The 20,915-nt window shown below is 48.6% G+C and overlaps 1 protein-coding gene across 12 annotated transcripts in view; it reads left to right on the top strand.

The window, feature by feature from the left end:
* GATAD2A (GATA zinc finger domain containing 2A) overlaps positions 1-20,915 on the top strand; it is a 126,216-nt gene that overhangs the window by 45,043 nt on the left and 60,258 nt on the right. For 5 of the 12 annotated variants that reach the window (XM_007995937.3, XM_007995931.3, XM_007995932.3 and 2 more), the window contains exon 2: positions 5,174-5,254. The exons of the other annotated variants lie outside the window; for them this stretch is intronic. The gene's annotated coding sequence lies outside the window, so the exon portion shown is untranslated. The remainder of the gene's footprint in view (positions 1-5,173; positions 5,255-20,915) is intronic. 12 annotated transcript variants of the gene reach the window in all.

Genomic DNA, 20,915 nt, shown 5'->3' with positions numbered 1-20,915 from the left:
CCCCAAAGCTCCCCAAATAGCATGCCAGGGGTGGGGCAGGAGGGGGTGTTGGTCCCGCCCCGAAGCCCTGGACTCACCCCAGGGACTGTGCACATGGCTGTGGTCTTGCCTATCTCCATGTGGCTTCTTGCTGGCACTGATTCACTATTTTAGTTAAAGACAGCATTTGTATTTTTTTTTTTTTTTTTTTTTTTTGCCTCCCGCCAGTGGTAGAAACTTCTTGGTTAGGTCCTGACAACTTGCGGAGGTCCCCATTTTGTAGTCTCCTCCTCTGTGCCCATTTGGGTGGTGGATGCGGTGATGCACAAGCGCCCTGTGTCCATGGAGCGTGGAGACTTTGGGAAGTGGGATGCTCGATTTCAAGTAGCAAGTTTCAGCAAAAAGTTCCAGCATAGTGGTCCATGGTGAGGGGCTGGTGGGGAGAGCATGCCTGAGTAACAGGTGTTTGAACTCAAAGGATGGGTGGGAGCTAGGAGGGGCTCTTCTGGCCGTGGGAACGGTATGTGCAAAGGCCTGGCACAGGGAGTAGGCAGGCATGCTGGGTCTGAGGAATCTAGAAGAGGCCAGGTGGTTGGAGCGGGAGCATGGAACGTGTATTCTTCTTCATGGGCATGTAGCTCACTTGCAGCTGAAGTGGGCCGGGCCTTGAAGGATGTGGTGAGATGCCTTGACGCTGGGGGACCTGGGAAATTAAGAAGGGCTGTGCTGGTTCATTATGGGCAAAAGATGATGGAAGTGGAAGGCAGCCAGTACATGCCTTAGGCTGCTGGCCTTCCCCTGCCTGTCTCCTCCCTCGAGGAGGCTGTGGTTCCCATAGCTGGGGGAGGAGACAGGCAGGGGCAGAGCAGGGGCCTAGGTACTGGCTGTCACCCTAATGGGAATCTCAATTTGAGAGCAGAGGCGGGAACTCCAGCCTCCAGTGCCAGCTCTGGTTGCCAGGGATGGGCTTGTGTGACCAACCTCACGATTGGCTCTTGGTTCTCCTGGGGCTGATTCTCCACATCTCTAGTCTGCCAAGCCATACTCTTCCCCACAGAGGGTTGTTGGGGCCCTGTGCCTTGGGGAGAGCAGGGACTGCTCAGGGACCTACCTGAACACCTCAATGTGCCTCTCCCCTGACTTCTTGGCGGCAGCTTGCTGCTGTGGCTAGGGCTACCTCTGTCTTTTTACTGAGTAGCTCATCAGGCACACTTTCCTCCTGATCCGCCTTCAGATCTCAGTATTGGGATTTGGGCCTTACTGTCTCTGTTGTTGTAGGTGGAAACAGCCATAGACAAGTGTGTTCTCAAGTACTGACATGGCTGTTTCCCAGAAATACTTTATTTACTAGGACAGGTGGCAGGCAGTAGTATGCTGACCCCAGAGTGGAAAACTGGATCTGTGGCCCCTGCTAATTCTTCTCCAGCCAGCCAGCACGTAGTATAACAGCCTGACTTCTGGCCTTCCTCAGGATGATCTGCTGTTTCCTTGCTTCAGTTTTTTCTTTTCTGATTGAGCTGGGGACTTCCGCACATTGACAGTTTGGTGGGACCATTAGCAGAGAGGGTCTGGGTGACATCGTGAAGGGGACATTCAGTTTGTGCAGGACCTAGGAGGGGGCGGGAGAAGGTGAATGATGGTGTTGGGTTTCACCTTGGATGTTGTTGGTCATGTCATGTTCCCGGGATTGGACTGGAGCCAAGCTGTAAGTTTTTGGGTGCAGAACTAGTTGAAAAATTCTAGAGACAGCACAAGTGTTTGGTGACTAAAGATGGTGAAAGGTCAGTGGGTCTGGGCCGAGGGAAGGGACAACGGGGCTTCCTGGGAGTACCTGGTAGAGCCCAGGCTTCCCGATCAGGCGCTGACAGCCCTGTACTGACAACCTCTGTACCCATGGCTGTTACAGAGACACCATCACTGTACCAGCCATGGGTGCCACAACCCCAGCATCCCCATAGAACCGGAGTTCCCCGGGTAGTGGCCAGTGTCAGGCCACATGTCCTTCCCTCAAATTAAAAGGACCTCGCTTGCCTGAGCTTGAGAGGATAAAATGGCAAGAAAGGACTTCTGTTGCTCAAAGTGCAGTGACTTGATTTCATGTAAATTGCCATAGCTACCTTTTCACCAAGGCTGATCTTCCCTCAGTTTGAGAAGTCCTTGCCTTTGGATGGGTTGTAGGGTAGGGTTGTGTGTGTGTAGTACCCAGGTGCAAGGTCAAAGCCAAACCATAATGATTTATCAAGGGAGTGGAAGAGTCTCTTATGAGCTGGTAATTGTGCACTTAAGGGTTACTTGATACTGCTTTAAATGTATGGGTTGGAAATAAAAACAGTAAAAGCTCTCTGAACCCAGCCAGTGCAGGATGGATGGCAAAACAGTCCAAATGATAGATTAGTGGAAAGTGATTACAGTGTACTTTCAAGAAATGCCACTAGTTGTGATCATGCTGAGTGCTCTTCTGCTTGGTCTCCTCCTTTGTGAATCTGGCACTGATTGTATTGCGGGGCTGCTGCAGTGGGCTCCTCAGATCGGCCCCTTCTCCTTCAGGATTAAACTATCCCTGCTTGTCCATTCAATAAATATTTATTAAGTGGCCTAGTGCGGTGGCTCACACCTGTAATCCCAGCACTTTGGGAGGCTGAGGCGGGTGGATCACACGGTCAGGAGTTCGAGACCAGTGTGGCCAATATGGTGAAACCCCGTCTCTACTAAAAATACAAAAATTAGCTGGGCGTGGTGGTGCGTGCCTGTAGTCCCAGCTGCTCAGGAGGCTGAGGCAGGAGAATTGATTGAACCCAGGAGGCAGAGGTTGCAGTGAACTGTGATCGTGCCACTACACTCTAGCCTGGGCAACAGAGCCAATATGGGCTCAGGTGATCCTCCCACCTCAACTTCGAAAGTAGCTGGGACCACAGGTGCATGCCACCACACCCAGCTAATTTTAAAAATTTTTTTGTAGAGATGGGGTTTTGCCATATTGACCAGACTGGTCTTGAACCCCTGAGCTCAATTGGTCTGCCTGTCTTGACCTCCCAAAGTGCTGGAATTATAGGTGTGAGCCACTGTGCCTGGCCTTCTTTCATTTTTCTCGTTTCATTGTAGTTTCTTTATCCTTAAGTAGTTCACCTTTTTTGTGCTAATGTAAATGACTTTTTTCAGGTTTTGAGTTCTGATTGATTGGTGCCCGTGTGTAGAAACACAGCTGATTTTATATATATAGACCTTGATCCTGCAACAGCACAGGACATCTGCTTCTGAGGCTTTCCACCCTTGGGGCAGAGAGGCCTCGAATTGGCAGATACAAAATAATTAGGACTAACGCTGCCCATTGGGTTTCTCAGCCTGAGTGGGGCTAAAAAGAGTGGCAGAAAGGGTTCTTCCTGAGGAGCTAGCCCTGTGCCTCATTTAGGAGGTGCCCAGAGGTCTTTCCATAGAGTTCACTGGTGTTGTCCCCTGTCATTTTTGCAAGTTCTTCTGTGGGGGTGTTTCTCGCCATCCATCAGCTGTGAATTGCTGTGAACCCAGTTTAAAAATAAAGGTTTCATATCAGAGCAAGCTCCTGGTAGTCATGTGGGTGCAAAGAATGACAACAGAAGTGATGTTGACACTTTGGCAAGCTACAACTGACAGAACTGCTTGGGAATCTGGGATTTGGCTGGTTCCTAAGGTTCAGCCTCTGGCCCACAGCCCTGGACGTCTGACGTCACAAAACGGAAGTGGAAGTCCGAGGTATTCTCTCTGTGACCTTGGAAGAGAAGTTCCTGAACATTGTTGAGCCTTAGTTTTCCTGTCTGTAAGATAGGCAGCCTCTTCCTCTCTGGACAGCATCCCATGGGGATGACCATGACCTTTGGTTTTGGAGGTGAAGCCCTCTCAGTCTGGAGGGTGAAGTCTGCCCATTCCCAGGCACATCATGCCCTCATCTTGAGGATAAACCTAGTAGTGCCTCCACCAGGAATGGTGGCTGGTTTCCCTGGGATCCATGACAGAGAACATGATGGTGGGGAGGTTACATTTGGAGAATGAGACCTGGGTGAACCCTGGGTGCTGCCTGTGTGCTCTGTGACCCTGGGCAAGTTCCTGAAGATCAAACACATCAGATCCCTTATCTGTAAAATGGGCATAATCCAGGAACCTGCCTCTATGGTTGCCTTGGAGATTCAGAGATGCTATGTGAGCACAGTACCTGGAAATAAGTACCTATTAAATGCTAGGTGTTACTGTTTCTGGGTGGTTTTTTGAGACAGGGTCTCACTTTGTTGCCCAGGTTAGAGTGCAGTGATGGGATCGTGGCACACTGCAGCCTCAACCTCCCGGGCTTAGGTGATTCTCCCACCTCAGCCTCCCAAGTAGCTGGGACCACAGGCACACACCACCACACCTGGCTAAGTTTTGTATTTTTTTGTAGAGACAGAGTTTCACTATGTTGCCCGGGCTGATCTCAAACTACTAGGCTCAAGCAATCCTGCCTTGGCCTCTCAAAGTGTTGGGACTACACGCGTGAGCCATCGTACCTGGCCTATTTCTGTTTTTAATGTCATTACTATTATAATAAAACCTTGGGCTGGGCACAGTGGTTCGTGCCTGTAATCCTAGCACTTTGGGAGGCCGAGGTGGGTGCATCGCCTGAGGTCGGGGGTTTGAGACCAGCCTGGCCAACATGGGGAAACCCCATCTCTACTAAAAATACAAAAATTAGCCGGGCATAGTGGTGGGCACCTGTAGACCCAGCTACTCTAGAGGCTGAGGCAGGAGAATCGTGTGAACGCAGGGGGCAGAGGTTGCAGTGAGCCGAAATTGTGCCACTTCATTCCAGCCTGGGCATAAGAGTGAAACTCCGTCTGGGTGGGGCAGGGGCGGGAAACTTGAGCCATTTATCTGTATTCAGTAGATGAAAGGCAAAAATAATTGTATTTCATCATGTGGTTGCTTTTTATGTCACCATCTGTATTGGTAAAGACAGTGTCTGGGATGTTGGTGTTTATGGTTAGCGCTGTATTGTTTCATACCTCAGAGATCAGTAGAAATTTGTTGCCTCCGACTGTCCCCGTTGTGGAAGGTAGCTGAGGCAAAACTCTGGAAATCTGAAATTTTGCTATGTAGTTCCAGGGGTTAGAGACATTTTAGAAATGCCAGTATGTTCCAGAAACCTTCCTTGGAAACACAGTGTTTCTTTCTCTGTCCTTCGCTTTAGGTTGGTCAGCTCAAGTAGCCTTTTGACGTCGCTGTGGCCATGGCCAACTGGTAGGACCAGCACCCCATACCCCGAAGCCAGGTGAGTGCTTGGGGTGTAGTGTCTGTGGAGTGAAGGTTCCATGCATCCAGCAGGCTTTGGTCAGCTTCTTGGACACTTTAAACTGAGTACTGCTTCAGCCACCTGCTAGAGAAGATGGAGGGAGGCAGGCCCTCTGGGATCGCACACTGCGCCATCTGTATGGGGCTGCCTGGCCCTTCCCTTCAGGTCTCAGGGAAAAAGAAACCATTCTAATTGGTCATTCATTTGAAAACCCTAGGTCTAAATAAGATGAGCCTTTCCTCTCTGAGGGGCAGGGGCAGAGGATAATCCTGGCTAGTGGCCTTTGCCCTCTGGCCATTCCCATGATTTCCCAACACTGATAGATGCCATTAGATTTTTTCCTTAATCACCGCGAAGCCCAGGGCCCTGTACTGGTTCTTGGAGCTGGTTGCCCTTACCTTGCCTCGTGCCTCATGGCAAAGCTGAGCTTTTCCTGCTGCATGGAGCTCTTACACGGAGACTGTCAAGAGCTGTCCAGACTTACCAGGGCATTGCTGGGTACCTTGGATTTTCTCTGTTACCATCAAGCCTGGTCAGTGATGTTTTGGCCCAGGGCTACCTACCTGGAGAAGAACGCAAAACTGAAAGATGTCTTAGAACTTGGAGGCAGTCCCTGGGTCAGCTGCTCCATTTGATAGACAGGGACACACATGGGCCAGAGTTGACAGGTGACTTGCCTAGGGGTTCATGCCCCATCGAACAGGATCTTGCTGGCCATGCAGTGTGAGATGTGGCCGCTGTGCTGACCATGGCACAGAACAAGTGTTGCAATCAGTTTTGTGAGGTTTCAGCTTTTATCTTCATATGGCAAGAAAATCTGGGCATGGGCAGGTGATTCGATTGTCAGCAAAACATTTCCAGAACGTCCTCCAAACAAAACAAAACTTTCCTGGTGCTTACATTTTTATTTTTTATGTTTTGAGACAGGGTCTCACTCTGTCACCCAGGCTGGAGTGTAATGGCATAATCATAGCTCACTGCAGCCTCGAACTCCTGGGCTCAAGCTATCCTCCCCGCCTCAGGCTCCTGAATAGCTGGGAATACAGGCGTGTGCAACCACAACCAGCTAATTTTTGTATTTTTTGTAGAGACGGAGTTTGCTGTGTTGACCAAGCTGGTCTTGAACTCCTGGCCTCAAGCGAGTCTCCCGCTTTGGCTTCCCAAAGTATTGGGCATACAGGCAAATTATACCCCCCAAAATTTTTTTGGGGTGTAATTTGCATACCATACGATTCACTCATTTAAAGTGTGCAATTCAGTTTTTTTTTTTAATATATATATATTCAAGAGTTCTACAACTACCACATTTATTTAATTCCAGAACATTTTCTTTACCTCAAAAGGAAACAGCATGGTCATTTGTGGTCACTTCTCATCTCCCCCCTCCCCTTTCTCCTGATGACCTCTAATCCACTTTCTGTCTTTGTTGATTTGCCTGTTGTGGACATTTATTGTAAGTGGACTCTTACACTTGTGTAAGTGGCCTTTTGGGTCTGCCTTCTGTTAGTCAGCGTGTTTTTGAGGTTCATCCACATTGTAAGCATGAATCAGTGCTTCCTTCTTTTTTATGGCTGAATGATACTCCATTATATGGATGAACCACATTTTGTTTATCCATTCATTGATTGATGGACATTTGAGTTGTTTCTACTTTTTTAGTTATTGTGAATAGTGCTGCTTTTAACATTCGTGTACAAGCTTTTGTTTGAATACCTGTGTTGCGTTCTTCTTAGTGTATACCTGGGGTGCAGTTACTGGATCATATAGTAACTTTCTGTTTTTTAGGAATTAGCAGACTGTTATCCATGGTGTCTGCACTATTTTATGTTCCCTGACACTTACACAGGGCTCTCAGCTCTTTGGAGACAAGTTCGAACTCAGTCTGTGCCAATTTCCTACAGAGAATTGAGACTTGTCAGAGCCTATTACTTGGTGCTGTTATGCTGTAACTACTATTTGGTAGATGTCAGGCATTAACAGAGACAGAGAGGAAGATTAGGGACTCAGAGTCGCAAATCCACATAGCTGTCATCATGTTTGCTCACCTCCTTTTTGGAGAAAGGGTCTTGCTCTGTCACCCAGACTGGAGTGCAGTGGTGTTATCATGGCTCACTGAAGCCTCAACATCCTGGGCTCAAGCGATCTTCCCACCTCAGCCTCCCAAGTAGCTGGGACTACCGGGTGCGGGCCACTGTGCCCAGCTTGAGCTCATCTCCTTTGTTGAGGGGTAAGCACCCACAGCTAGCCCAGGGAAGCGAGCGACTGCCTCTTGTCCTGCAGCCCAGGGCATTGTCTGAGGGCAGCAGGGCTGGCTTTGGTTTCTCCCAGACCCCAGGCGGGGTACCCACCCCTCTGCCTGGCCCTTTCTTAACTCAGAATCACATGGTCTGAGCAATAGGTACTTGTTTAGTGAATAAATGAATGGAGGAGACCTCCCTCTTCTCTGTTGCCAGCCAGCAGGGAAGACCTAGCCATAGCATTCAGGCAGTCAGTTTGGGAGTTCACAAGGGAATTTCCAGAGGTCGCGCCAGGTTTTCCTTTGACCTGTGCTTGAAGGGACTTGACAGAAGATAGAAAAGCACAGTCTATAAACAGTCGTGGCACACAATGCTTAGTGGTCAAACAGGCAGAAGCCACCCTTGAGTAATTATTTCTTCAGGATTTATAAATGTGTCAGCTTGTATGCACTCTTTGTTGTGGATGTGTAAGACAGCCCAGCATATTGATTGATTTTAGGTTTTCTCCACAAATTGCAAGTTTCACCTACTCTTGGGTGTGTCTCACTCAGTACCAGCCCACACTTGCTTTCAGTGGAAATTATGGACTGTGATCGGCTGGAGTGTCCCCATTCGTGTCACCCAGGACCACATGGGCATAGTGGGGAGGGAGCAGGGCTGGAGGAGGGCTGGCCCTCGGTGTGCCCAGCAGCTCCTTCCCGTGCCTAAGGCACGCAGTCTACACATAACACCCACTTGTGTGTACATTTATTCTTGCGAGCACAGGGACAGTCTTGCCTGCTCATGGACTTGGTGTCTGCCCTTGAATTTGGCCTGTCAGGTCCTCTTTGTTAAGCAGGCACACACTGCCTAGTGCTGGGTGTTAAGGATCAAAAATGGATGTGACTATGGAAAATCAGATTGCATCACAGGACAGGTAATGCACATGGGCCTTGACCACGATGTGAATGATGCGCAATCTTTCTGGTATAAGAATCCTGCACGTTGGAGCACCATCAAGACATTTCTGACCTTTCGGTTGGCAAGCACCTGGAGTAGACACTGTTCTAGTGGTGTGAGTCAGGTAGTGCCATGGTAGTTGCTTCTGGAATTCACACCTCCTCTTGGGTATTTGCAACATCTAGCAAAAGGACAAGTGGCCAGGCGCAGTGGCTCACACCTGTAATTCCAGCACTTTGGGAGGCTGAGGCAGGCGGATCATTTGAGGTTAGGAGTTCGAGACCAGCCTGGCCAACATGGTGAAACACCCCATCTTTACTAAAAGTACAAAATTAGCTGGGTGTGATGGTGCACGCTTGTAATCCCAGTTACCCGGGAGGCTGAGGCAGGAGAATCGCTTGAGCCCGGGAGGCGGAGGTTGTGGTGAGCCAAGATCATGCCACTGCACTCCAGCATGGGTGACAAAGTGAGACCCTATCTCAAAAAAAAAAAAACCAACAAAGACATGTGTTTACTCTTTGCTCCAGCAAATCCACTTCTGGAAATGTGTCCCAAACATGGTTAGACATAAGGAAGGATTGTGACAAGGATTGCATTCATTACAACACTCCAGAAACAAACAAAGCTGGGAATGACTTAGATGTGTCAGTGGCTGGACTGGGCAACTCGTGGTGTTGGCTCTGCCTACAGGGTAGTGCCTGAGCCCCTGAGTGAAGGGAGGAGTAGGTGATGTCTTCATTTGTGGTGGTGACAGGATTTCTAGTTGAAATGACAAGCAGAAAAAGGAACAATGTAAAGGAAGAAGAGATGGAGTGTTCTTGTCACTTACCTAAGGAAAGGTGGGGGGATTTGCTCATCTTTTGTTTTTACAAACCATAAAGGAACCGCATGGTCACTTTCAGGAGAAGGGATGGAGAGGGCACTGGAGCACTGGGAGACTTCTTCACGTGTCCTTTCTTTGTAGCATCATGTACGGGCTTTACGTAATTATAAAACAAAAGCCAAGTGGTGGCAGTGGAGGGGGAAGCAATCCCTTAAGAACCAAAGACAAAAATGAATGAATCTAGGTGCATGTCAGTTGTGACACACATTGGTGACTTAACCTCTCAGGACTTATTTCTGATAACTTTAAAACATAGTAGTTTGATTGTAAATGTTTTAGCGAGATATCCAATAGGGGCAAACAAATTTCTTTCTTTCTTTCTTTCTTTTTTTGAGACAGAGTCTCGTTCTGTCACCCAGGCTGGAGTGCAGTGGCGCGGTCTCGGCTCACTGCAAGCTCGCCTCCTGGGTTCACACCATTCTCCTGCCTCAGCCTCCTGAGTAGCTGGGACTACAGGCATCCGCCACCACACCTGGCTAATTTTTTGTATTTTTAGTAGAGATGAGGTTTCACCATGTTAGCCAGGATGGTCTCAGTCTCCTCACCTCGTGATCCGCCCACCTCGGCCTCCCAAAGTGCTGGGATTAATGGTGTGAGCCACTGCACCCGGCCAAATTTCTTTCCTTCCTTCCTTCCTTTCCTTCCCTTCCTTCCCTTCCTTCCCTCCCCTCTCTCCCCTCCCTCCCCTCGCTCTGTCACCCAGGCTGGAGTGCAGTGGTGTGATCTCGGCTCACTGCACCCTCCGCCTTCAGGTTTCAAGTGGTTCTCTTGCCTCAGCCTCCCAAGTAGTTGGGATCACAGGCACCTGCCACCATGCCCGGCTAAAAACAACTTTCTTAAAATCTTCAGCTGTTTTTTGGAATCCTGGTTTTGGTTTCAGGGTAACAATATTAGCATTATTCCTGTTATATATTGTAGGAAAAAACAGGTAATTAATGTCATTAAGAACCAAAATTTACCACACAAAAGAAAAATGCAAATATAAAACCCAAAGCACTAGCTTTTTTTTTTTTGGCAGGGTCTTGCTCTGTCACTTAGGCTGGAGTGCAGTGGTGTGATCATAATTCACTGCGCCCTCCAGCAGTCCTTCCACCTCAGCCTCCCAAGTGGTTGGGACAACAGGGCACCACCATGTCCAGCTAATTTTTAAATTTGGGGTTGTTAGTTTGTTTTTTGTTTTTTGAGACAGTGTTTCACTCTTGTTGCCCATGCTGAAGTGCAGTGGCACGATCCAGGCTCACTGCAACCTTCGCCTCCTGGTTTCAAGCGATTCTCCTGCCTCAGCCTCCTGAGTAGCTGGGATTACAGGCATGCACCACCACGCCTGGCTAATTTTGTATTTTTAGTAGAGACAGGGTTTCTCCATGTTGGTCAGGCTGGTCTCGAACTCCGACCTCAGGTGATCCACCCACCTCAGCCTCCCAAAGTGCTGGGATTACAGGTGTGAACCACTGCACCTGGCCAAGACCTGAAGTACTTTAAATAAAACGCTTAATTCTAATTCTGCCTGGGGAATGTGGTAATTGTGTAAGATACTTCTGGGGTTGTATCAAAAGGACCCACAGAGCCCCCACTGGCATGGATGGGACAAGCAAGAGTGAACAAGAACAAGGAGCCCCTGAGTTAGATGTGTTAAAAATCCAAGGCTGGCTGGATGCCGTGGCTCACACCTGTAATCCCAGCACTTTGGGAGGCTGAGGCAGGTGGATCATTTGAGGTCAGGAGTTCAAGACCAGCCTGGCCAATATGGTGAAACCCTGTCTCTATTGAAAATATAAAAATTAACTGGGCGATAGTAATGCCAGCTATTCGAGAGGCTGAGGCAGGAGAATTGCTTGAGCCTGGGAGGCGGAGGTTGCAGTGAGCCGAGATTGCGCCACTGCACTCCAGTCTGGGTGACAGAGTAAGACTGTCTCAAAAAAAGGAACCCATGTGTTTTAAGCTGGCTGTGTTTATACGCACCTGCCATCCAAGCTGCTCTGGAGGCCGAGGCCATAGGATCGCCTGAGCTCAGGAGTTTGAGTCTAGCCTGGGCAATGTAGCGGGACCCCCTCAGCTTTAAAAAGAAAAAAAAAAAAAAATAAGACCCACAGTTTCTTATTGATGCTTAAAGGACAAGGAAGAAACTCACTGGTCTCCTTTGGTAGGAGTTAGGGAGCTAGCTCGTTTTGAAAATTGGTAGAAGGAAAGCAACAGGCAATTTTCCTGCATCTTCTCTGTGGGCTGCACACTCTAAGAACGAGACTGTGGGCAAGGTTCCCTCGCGGGGCAGTGCTGGCCCACAGAACTGCCTAGGGTGACAGGGATGCTCTACACCGTCTGCCCTACGTGGCACTTAACATAGCATGACTGAGGACGCCGAGTTTAATTTTGTCTATTTAAATAGCCACATGTGGCTAATGGGCAGCACAGCTATGGATGTATTTTAGCAAATTAATATGAAATGACAGAATTTTAAGTTTATTGCAGGCACCTAGTGAATTGGGGGGTCCAGACTGTGAGGTCCAGATAGTGATTCTCCCTAGCCACTGGCCCCCAAGGAGGGTGTCCTGTACTTCCACAGGGATGTGCACTCACCACGCCTCAAGGTCTAGTTTACGAGAAATTGGGGGCATGTGGACTTATGACACAGGGACGCCATTTGCCAAACCAACAGTGGGAAACAGAACAAGCATCCTAACTGTCTGAACATATGATTGTGTCAGTAAGGGGACCTAGGGATTTCAACCAGATGTGACTCCAACAAAGACAGAAGGTTGATTGTGAAATTGTCAAAGGTGGGATCACAGTGTTGTGGTCATGCTTGTTGTGTAAAGATAAATACTGAACCCTTTAGCACAAATGCATGTTTCATAGGATTTGCTTCCTGGAAGCTAGTAGGGGAGAGAGGGAGAAAGGAGTGGCATGTGGAAGACTCGAGGGTGGTCCCCGATGGGCGTGGACCTGGGTGGTAAACACCTACAGTTAATCACACCGTTCTCTACTCTGTGGGTGGATTTGAAATTTTCCTTAATGAAAAGTGTGAAAATTGGATTTGGCCCAGGTCTTCCCTCAGGGAGCTTCATGACTGGATCATCTAGAAGAGGGGAAATGGCCATTTATAAAAGCTGAGGTGGAGGCCAGTTGGGGGTAGTTTGAATTCAAGCAGAAAACCATGAGCAGAGACTGGAATTACCAGAAGGAACTGTGGCCTGTCAGCCCACGAGACAGCCTCTCTTACACACTCTTATTTTCTGTAATAACAACACTCACTGCTACCCTTCGTGGAGCCCTCAGGAAATGTTAGCAATAAAGTGGATGCTGGTCCCATTTTACAGGTGAGGAAGCTGAGGCCCTTGGGGGTGAATCAGGCTTTCTGGCTTTGTCCGGACAGCTGAGGGCAGCTTCCGCACCATGAGCTTCTGGGCCTCCTTCCTGTCCCCTTCCTGCTCAGTACCTGGGGCACATCTGACCACCACTCCAGTACCCTGACTCTGTGATAAAAACCATTCTCCCCTCCCCATTGGTATTGTCCATCCACAGCAGTTGTAGCCCGTCACGAGTGGATAAAGTAGGTGGTTAGCTGGACTTGCACATGACTGTTTCATGAACAGTAGTGCTTAGAGTTGTGACATAGGGATCCAGCGAACAGTGTGTGAGGGACTTCAACTCTGCCTCTCTCAGGTCTGTGCTATGCCTGCTGTGCCCCCCACTCCAGTGTTCTCTTTGGGGCTCCTGAGGCAGCTCCCAGTAGGCGGCCTGTTGTTGGCACCCCAAGGGTGTCCCTGATCCCTAAGTAGAAACTTAAGCAGGTGTTTGGACGAATAAACGAGTGAAACACCTTGTGACGTTGAGGCCTGTGGCACTTCTCCAATAGTGTGTTAGTGTAAAACCACTGTGTCATGCCTTTTGGTCCTGGCACTTTGGGAGGCCAAGGCGGGTGGATATCTTGGGCCTAGGAGTTTGAGACCACCCTGGGCAACGTGGTGAGACCTAGTCTCTACAAAAATACAAAAATTAGCCAGGTGTGGTGGTACGTGCCTTTATTCCCAGCTACTCAGGAAGTTGAGGTGGGAGGATTGCTTGAGCCCTGGAGGTCGAGGCTGCAGTGAGCCATGATCATGGCTCTGCATTCCAGCCTGGACAACAGAGTGAGACCTCATCTTTTTTTTTTTAAAAAAAAAAAAAAAAAAAAAGCCACCACGGCGTTTTTGTTTTATTTGGATTTTAGGCAGTGTAGGGCCTGTGATAAGGCCTGGCGGAGGTGGGGCTCTGCTGGTAGTAGCTGTTGTGATTCCAGCCCTCTGAGGCCACTTCCTCTTTCTGCTTTGGCTCCTCCTTGGTGAATTCTCCCTTACGTGTCCCACATTCTCATACTCCCAGGCATTGGATCTTTCGCTGGGAGATGGTCCTGAATTCCCATATGTACAGTGGGCTTGCTGCAGCCTCCTGCAGTTTTTCTGTGGGGCTCATGGTTGGTGGTGACATAGAGGCTGCCTGCCCTGATGGCTGACGGCTGTGTGGTTGTTTGGGGTCTTATTGTACAAAAGGAGCGTGTTTACTGGAGGACCCAGTTCTGTGCTGTTGGGGTCACAGCAAACCTGCTTTTGCCTGTTAGTATTCTAGTAGCTCTAGAGGGGTTCATAGCTATTGGAATTAGTATTTTTGTTTTTGTTTTCTTTTCTCACTTCTTTAAAAAAGCATGTAAAATTCACATGGTAGAAAATTCACCAGTTTTGACATTTTAAAGTGTGGTGTTTAGTGGCATTTAACCCATTCACAGTATTGTGCAACCATCACCTGTAATTCTAGAACTTTTTTTTTTTTTTTTTTTTTTTGAGACGGAGTCTCTGTCCCCCAGGCTGGAGTGCAGTGGCCGGATCTCAGCTCACTGCAAGCTCCGCCTCCTGGGTTTACGCCATTCTCCTGCCTCAGCCTCCCGAGTAGCTGGGACTACAGGCACCCGCCACTTTGCCCGGCTAGTTTTTTGTATTTTTTAGTAGAGACGGGGTTTCACCGGGTTAGGCAGGATGGTCTCGATCTCCTGACCTCGTGATCCGCCCGTCTCGGCCTCCCAAAGTGCTGGGATTACAGACTTGAGCCACCGCGCCCGGCCTTCTAGAACATTTTCGTTACCTTTCCCCCTCCCGTGAAAAGAAACCTTGTCCCCATTAGCAGTCATTCCTTTTTCCTTGACTCTGCTCTCCACCCTCCCAGCAGCCACTGATTCTACTTTTTGTCTCTGGGTTTGCCTCTTCTGGCATTTCATATAAACGGGATCATGCAATATGTGACCTTTTTGTCTGACTTTTTTCCACTTAGCATGATGTTCAGTCACATTGTATCAGAGCTTCATTCCTTTTTATGGCCAAATAATATTCCATTGTCTAGATGGACCACATTTTGTTTATCCATTCATCCATTGATGGACATTTGGGTTGTTTTCTAGTTTTTGGCTGTTGTAGATAATGCTACTTTTAACATTCACCTGCACATTTTTGTTTGACTACCTATATTCACCTCTCTTGGATATACCTAGAAGTGGACTTGCAGGACACCCAGTAGCATGGTGACTCTGTGGGCTGGAGGCCCTGCCCAGGCTTATGTGGGAACTCTGCATTTAACTTTTTGAGGAACTGGCAGACTGTTTTCCACATCACTCTACTGTTTTACTTTCCACTGTTTTCCACGCCGCTCTACCATTTTACTTTCCACCATGCAGTGTATGAGGGTCCCAATTTCTCCACATCCTTACCAGTACTTATTTGGCTTTTTTGATTGTAGCCATCCTAGTGGGTGTGAAGCGGTTTCTCATGGTGGTTTTGATTTGCATTTCCCTTATGACTAATGACACTGAGACAGAGCCTTTTTCACATGTTTATTAGTGATTTGTCTCTCTTTTTTGGAGAAATGTCTTTTCAAGTCTTTTGACCATTTTAAAATTGGATTGTTTGTCTTTTTGTTGCTGAGTTGTAAGGATCCTTCATATGTTCTGGACACTAGACCCTTATCAGGTGTATGATTTGCTATAATTTTTTCCCATTCTATGGGTTTTTTTCCCCACTCTATAATGCCCTTTGCACAAAAGATTTTAATTTTGATGCAGTCCAAATTATCTTTTTTCTTTTTTTGATATTGTGCTTTGGTGTCATATGTAAGACTGTTTGCCAAACACAAAGTCATGACATTTTTCTCCTCTGTTTTCTTCTAAGAGTTTTATAGATTTAGCTCCTAATACTTGGATCTTTCATCCATTTTGAGTTAATTTTCATATATGGGGTGAGATAAAGATTTTATTTTGTTTTTATTTTTTTTGTAAAGACAGTCTCACTATGTTGCCCAGGCCAGTCTCAAACTCTTGGCCTTAAGTGATCCTCTCGCCTCAGCCTTCCAAAGTGTTGGGATTACAGGCGTGAGCCACTGCACGGTGCCTGGCCAGGTTTTGTTTGGTTTTGATCATTATCTTTTCTGTCGGCATGAAGACATTTTGGCTTACTAACCAGGAAGGAGGTTGAAGGGCAGTGGTAGTTGGGAGTTCTGAAAGTACTTTTTCAAATCTGTTTAATAAATGTGTATCCATTGCCTCTTCCTTGCAAAGCATTGTGCCTGCATGGGCCCTTGGATGGTAGTGCTAGAGAAATAGGTGTCCCTTGATATCCTGGGGGTTGAAGCCCACAAACAGAGAGGAGTAAATAGCATGTCAAGTGGTGATGAGGCAGGAAAGGAGATAGAGACCCCCTGGGGAGCATCTGTGGAGGGGAGGCATTTCTCACTTTGCATTATCAGCTGAGACCTGGGGAAGTGGAGATGCAAAGGCCCTGAGGTGGGAGTGAGTCCAGCTGAGAGAACAGGAGAGGGGTTGGTTATACTTGGGAGACGGGCACAGGGGTGGCTGGATATGGTCAGAGAGGCCAGCAGGACCTTCTGGTCAGGGCTTTGCTTCTGTGTTATTATCATGTTTTACTAAAGAAGCACTGATACAGACAGACCCTCCACTCCCCCACCATGTATATACTTCATGGCTTAGCTGTTCCCCAGAGGTTGGTGTAGGTGTCTATACCCAGACTCCTCCCACCCCTGAGGGGAAGAGTTCCATTTGCAAGGTAGAGTTCTATTTGCAAAGTAGGATTTCTATCCCAGCCCTTACAGCTGTGCAGGAATGTGCTGCAAGGATTGTTTGTGGGTAGACCCACGGGCTGGGGCTGCTTTGAGAGCAGAAAGTTTGTTTCATCATAGAAGTAGGTTTTCCCGCTGGCTGTGATCCTCCCTGTGGCTCTGTGATGCTGCAGGATGCTTGTAGGGAGGAGCTTGAGGAAGGGCGCGTGGGCAGGGCCTCCAGCCCACAGCGTCACCACGTTGCTGGGTGCCCTGATGAAAATGGCAAGAGATGAATCTTTGGTTCCCTCACTTTCCACTTGACATTTCCTTCCAGGAACTGAGAAGGCTTTTCTGGCCCTTGGAATTTTCTGTGCCAGATCTCCCTGCCATTTCCAGTCTCAGGCCTTGATCGAGCTGGTGGTCAGGGCCACAGCTCGGCCTGGCTCAGCCCTGAGAGACTGCAGCCCTGGAAGGGTTAAGGCCTCCCATTTTGTGATGTGACGCCCGATGGCCACGTAGCAGATGGCATGGAAATGGCAGGCGTAACCCTTCATAGGCCACGTAGGCTCACAGCCCAGGAGGCATCTGGGAGGGGACAGAGAGCTAGGCCCTTCCCACAGAAGGGGAGCGTAGCCAGCCCTCACAGTGACGTTCTGCAGCTGGGACTCTGGTCCCTGCTTACCTGTGGAGGTTTCTAAGACTGCTCGGATTCACCATCACAGGCGGCACCTTGTTTCTATGTCGTGTGTTCCTTGGGCAGCATCTGTTTCTCTGGGGCCGCAGGGTTGGGCTTGGGCACAGGCCCTGGCCAACAGCGGCGCAGGTGTGGGGCCACTTGAAGCACGGCCTCAAGTGAGGGCAGTGTTGGGCACTGAGCAGTTCTGAGATGTCATACACAGAAACCAAGTCCTAATCTTCAGTGTGAGCACAGGGAGCTATTGGTGGTTATGTTGTGTTGTGTTGTGTTGTTTTTGAGACGGAGTCTCTCTGTCTCTCAGGCTGGAGTGCAGTGGCACAATCTCGACTCACTGCAACCTCCGCCTCCCGGGTTCAAGCAATTCTCCTGCTTCAGCTTTCTGGGTAGCTGAGATTAAAGGCGCCCACCACCGTGCTAGCTAATTTTTAAATTTTTTTGTAGAGATGGGGTTTCACCATGTTGGCCAGGCTGGTCTCGAAGTCCTGAACTCAAATGATCTGCCAGCCTCAGGATCCCAAAGTGCTGGGATTACAAGCGTGAGCCACCGCTCCCGGACTAGCAGTAATTTTAAAGTTGCTTATTTGCTACCTGTCTTTTTCCTCATAAAACCTGTGATCAGTTTAGGTGTGCTTTTTCCTATTGTCTGGTACAACTTGGGGGTGAAGACAGGCTTTCATCTCATGTTACCCAGAAGGACCCCCAAGCTGAGACACAGGGCCAATGTACAGAAGCAGCTAATTGTGATCCTTGTGGGGCTCTTTCGTGGCCCGTGTGTGGACACTATTGTCCCTGGTTTTGGGAGTTTTCAGGCTATCATCTGTGTCTCTGGAAGATGGCATAATCTCTACACCATCTTCCCTGGTTCAGAACTATGCTTCTCCAGTTTATTTTTTTCCCCAGATGACCCCAGAGAGGGAGGTTGGGGTCTGGGGACCTGTCTGTCCCAGGCTGGCCCTGAACAATTCTGTGGTGAGTCTGAGCGGTGGGGCACACCATGGGAGGGCTGTTGGTTATTGGGAACAGTGATCTATTTTCTGGAGACAACTTATGCCCAAAACAGCTTTGCTCTGCACAGAGTGCTGGAGTGAGAGGCTACCAGAGCGGCTCTTCCGCTGTGCAGGCTTAGTGTGAGTTACATTTAGGAATTTGCAGACCATCTAGATGTTATTTATTTTTAGAGACAGGGTCCAGGCGGTTTCAAACTCCTGGGCTTAAGCATTCCACCTGCTTTGGCCTTCATAGTAGCTGGAACTACATGCACACGTGCCACCAGACCTGAAAGATTTTATTTTTAAAACATTGATGGTCGGCCAGGTGCGGTGGCTCAAGCCTGTAATCCCAGCACTTTGGGAGGCCGAGACGGGCGGATCATGAGGTCAGGAGATCGAGACCATCCTGGCTAACACGGTGAAACCCCGTCTCTACTAAAAAATACAAAAACCTAGCCGGGCGAGGTGGCGGGCGCCTGTAGTCCCAGCTACTCGAGAGGCTGAGGCAGGAGAATGGCATAAACCTGGGAGGCAGAGTTTGTAGTGAGCCGAGATCCAGCCACTGCACTCCAGCTTGGGTGACAGAGCCAGACTCTGTCTCAAAAAAAAAAAAAAAAAAAAAAAAAAATTGATGGTCACTTGAGTGTATATATAATATACCTGGGTATGTTTCCGTGATGTTTTGCTCTCTAGGTTTACTTTGTTAAATGTATCCAAAAAAAAAAAAAAAAAAAAATCCAGCCTGGGCAACATGGTTGAAATTCTGTCTCTACAAAAATTAGCCCAGTATGGTGGTGCCCACCTGTGATCTCGGGAGGCTAAGGTGGGAGGATCGCTTCAGCCCGGGAGGTTGAAGCTACAGTAAGCTGTAGTCACGCCACTGCACTCCATCCTGAGCAAGAGAGTGAGATCCTGTCTAAAAAACTTAATAAATTGATTTAAAAAAATATTTTGGAGGCATCATTTACAAGTCCTCTACCTGAAACACATGAGATTTTAAGTGTGCATTTATTTGTAAATGGGAAAGCCGGAGATGCCTTTCCTTTTCTTTTCTTTTTTTTTTTTTTGGGGACGGAGTCTCCGCTCTGTCGCCCAGGCTGGAGTGCAGTGGCCTGATCTCAGCTCACTGCAAGCTCCGCCTCCCGGGTTCACGCCATTCTCCTGCCTCAGCCTCCCGAGTAGCTGGGACTACAGGCGTCCGCCACCTCGCCCGGCTAGTTTTTTTGTATTTTTTAGTAGAGACGGGGTTTCACCGTGTTAGCCAGGATGGTCTCGATCTCCTGACCTCGTGATCCACCCGTCTTGGCCTCCCAAAGTGCTGGGATTACAGGCTTGAGCCACCGCGCCCGGCCGGAGATGCCTTTTCTTTTTACTTCCTTCATTCTTTTATTTATCTTAAATTAAAATGTGTGTGTGTGTTGTTTTTTTTTTTTTTTTTTTTGTAGAGACAGGGTCTTGCCATGTTGCCCAGGCTGATCTTGAGCTCCTGTCCTCAAGGGATCCTCTTGCCTTGACCTTCCAAAGTGCTGGTATTAACAGGCATGAGCCACTGCACCTGGCCCCTTTCATTCTTAATTACCTGCATTTCTGAGTAGCTCTAGAACCAAGGACTAGAGATGATGGGATGGATGTCCTGGTTGTTGCCTCAGACCCTGCCCACTGTCTGGTGATGGGAACCAGCTTATATTCATGGGTCTTAACATTTCAGATGAAATGCTAGGAAGGGACCCTGCCATTCAGCAGCACAGCACTAGGCACTCCTCGGTTGTCACATGTGCCCTGTTAGGAGGAGGCAGTAGATGCCCCTCTCCCTCTGTCAGAGCTGAGCATGGCACTTGTAAATAGCGCCTTCCTGGAAGTGCTGGGGTAAGGAACACCTGTGGGGGCTGTTGCTCACCCCCCTCCAGGGAACGCTTGTGGTCAAATTTATGTATTTGGTGGCCTGAGGGGAGGTACTTCACTTGAATTGGATGTGTGCTGCTCATGTCTTTTTGGAGTGTGTTCTGTGCCTTTTGACAGCTTTCAGGTTTCTCTTCTTCAGGACCTGTTAAAGGTTTCAGGCCTCCTCTCACAGGCTAGGGGGCAGTCGAGATCCCCCTACCACAAAGGTGCTGGGGGTTATGTAGGGGCTTTTTGTTAATCGTATTCAGCTGAATACAAGTGTGGCCTCTGTACCAGGCTGCTTTCTTTCACCAAGCAACCTCATTACATTTAAAAAAACACTTTTTTTTTTGTTCGTTTTGTTTGAGACGGAGTTTCGCTCTTGTCTCCCAGGCTGGAGTACAGTGGCATGATCTCAGCTCACTGCAACCTCTGCCTCCTGGTTTCAAACAATTCCCCTGCCTCAGCCTCCCGAGTAGCTGGGATTACAGGGGCCCGCCACTACGCCCAGCTAATTTTTTGTATTTTTAGTAGAGATGGGGTTTCACCATGTTGGCCAGGCTGGTCTTGAACTCCTGACCTTGTCATCCGCCTGCCTCAGCCTCCCAAAATGCTGATATTACAGGAGTGAGCCACCGCACTTGGCTGAGATTCAGACTTTTAAAAAGTGGGGTGGGCGTGGTGGCTTCCTCCTGTAATCCCAGCACCTTGGGATTACAGCCGGATCATGAGGTCAGGAGATCGAGACCATCCTGGCCAACACGGTGAAACCCCGTCTGTACTAAAATACAAAAAAAAAATAAAATTAGCTGTGTGTGGTGGTGCGTGCCTATAATTGCAGCTACTTGGGAGGCTGAGGCAGGGGAATCGCTTGAACTAGGGAGGTGGAGATTGCAGTGAGCCAAGATCACGCCACTGCACTCCAGGAGCCTGATGA

Source organism: Chlorocebus sabaeus, chromosome 6, assembly GCF_047675955.1.
Source record: "Chlorocebus sabaeus isolate Y175 chromosome 6, mChlSab1.0.hap1, whole genome shotgun sequence".
NCBI classification, from domain to species: Eukaryota; Metazoa; Chordata; class Mammalia; order Primates; family Cercopithecidae; genus Chlorocebus; species Chlorocebus sabaeus.
This window is presented reverse-complemented; position numbering and strand designations above follow the sequence as displayed.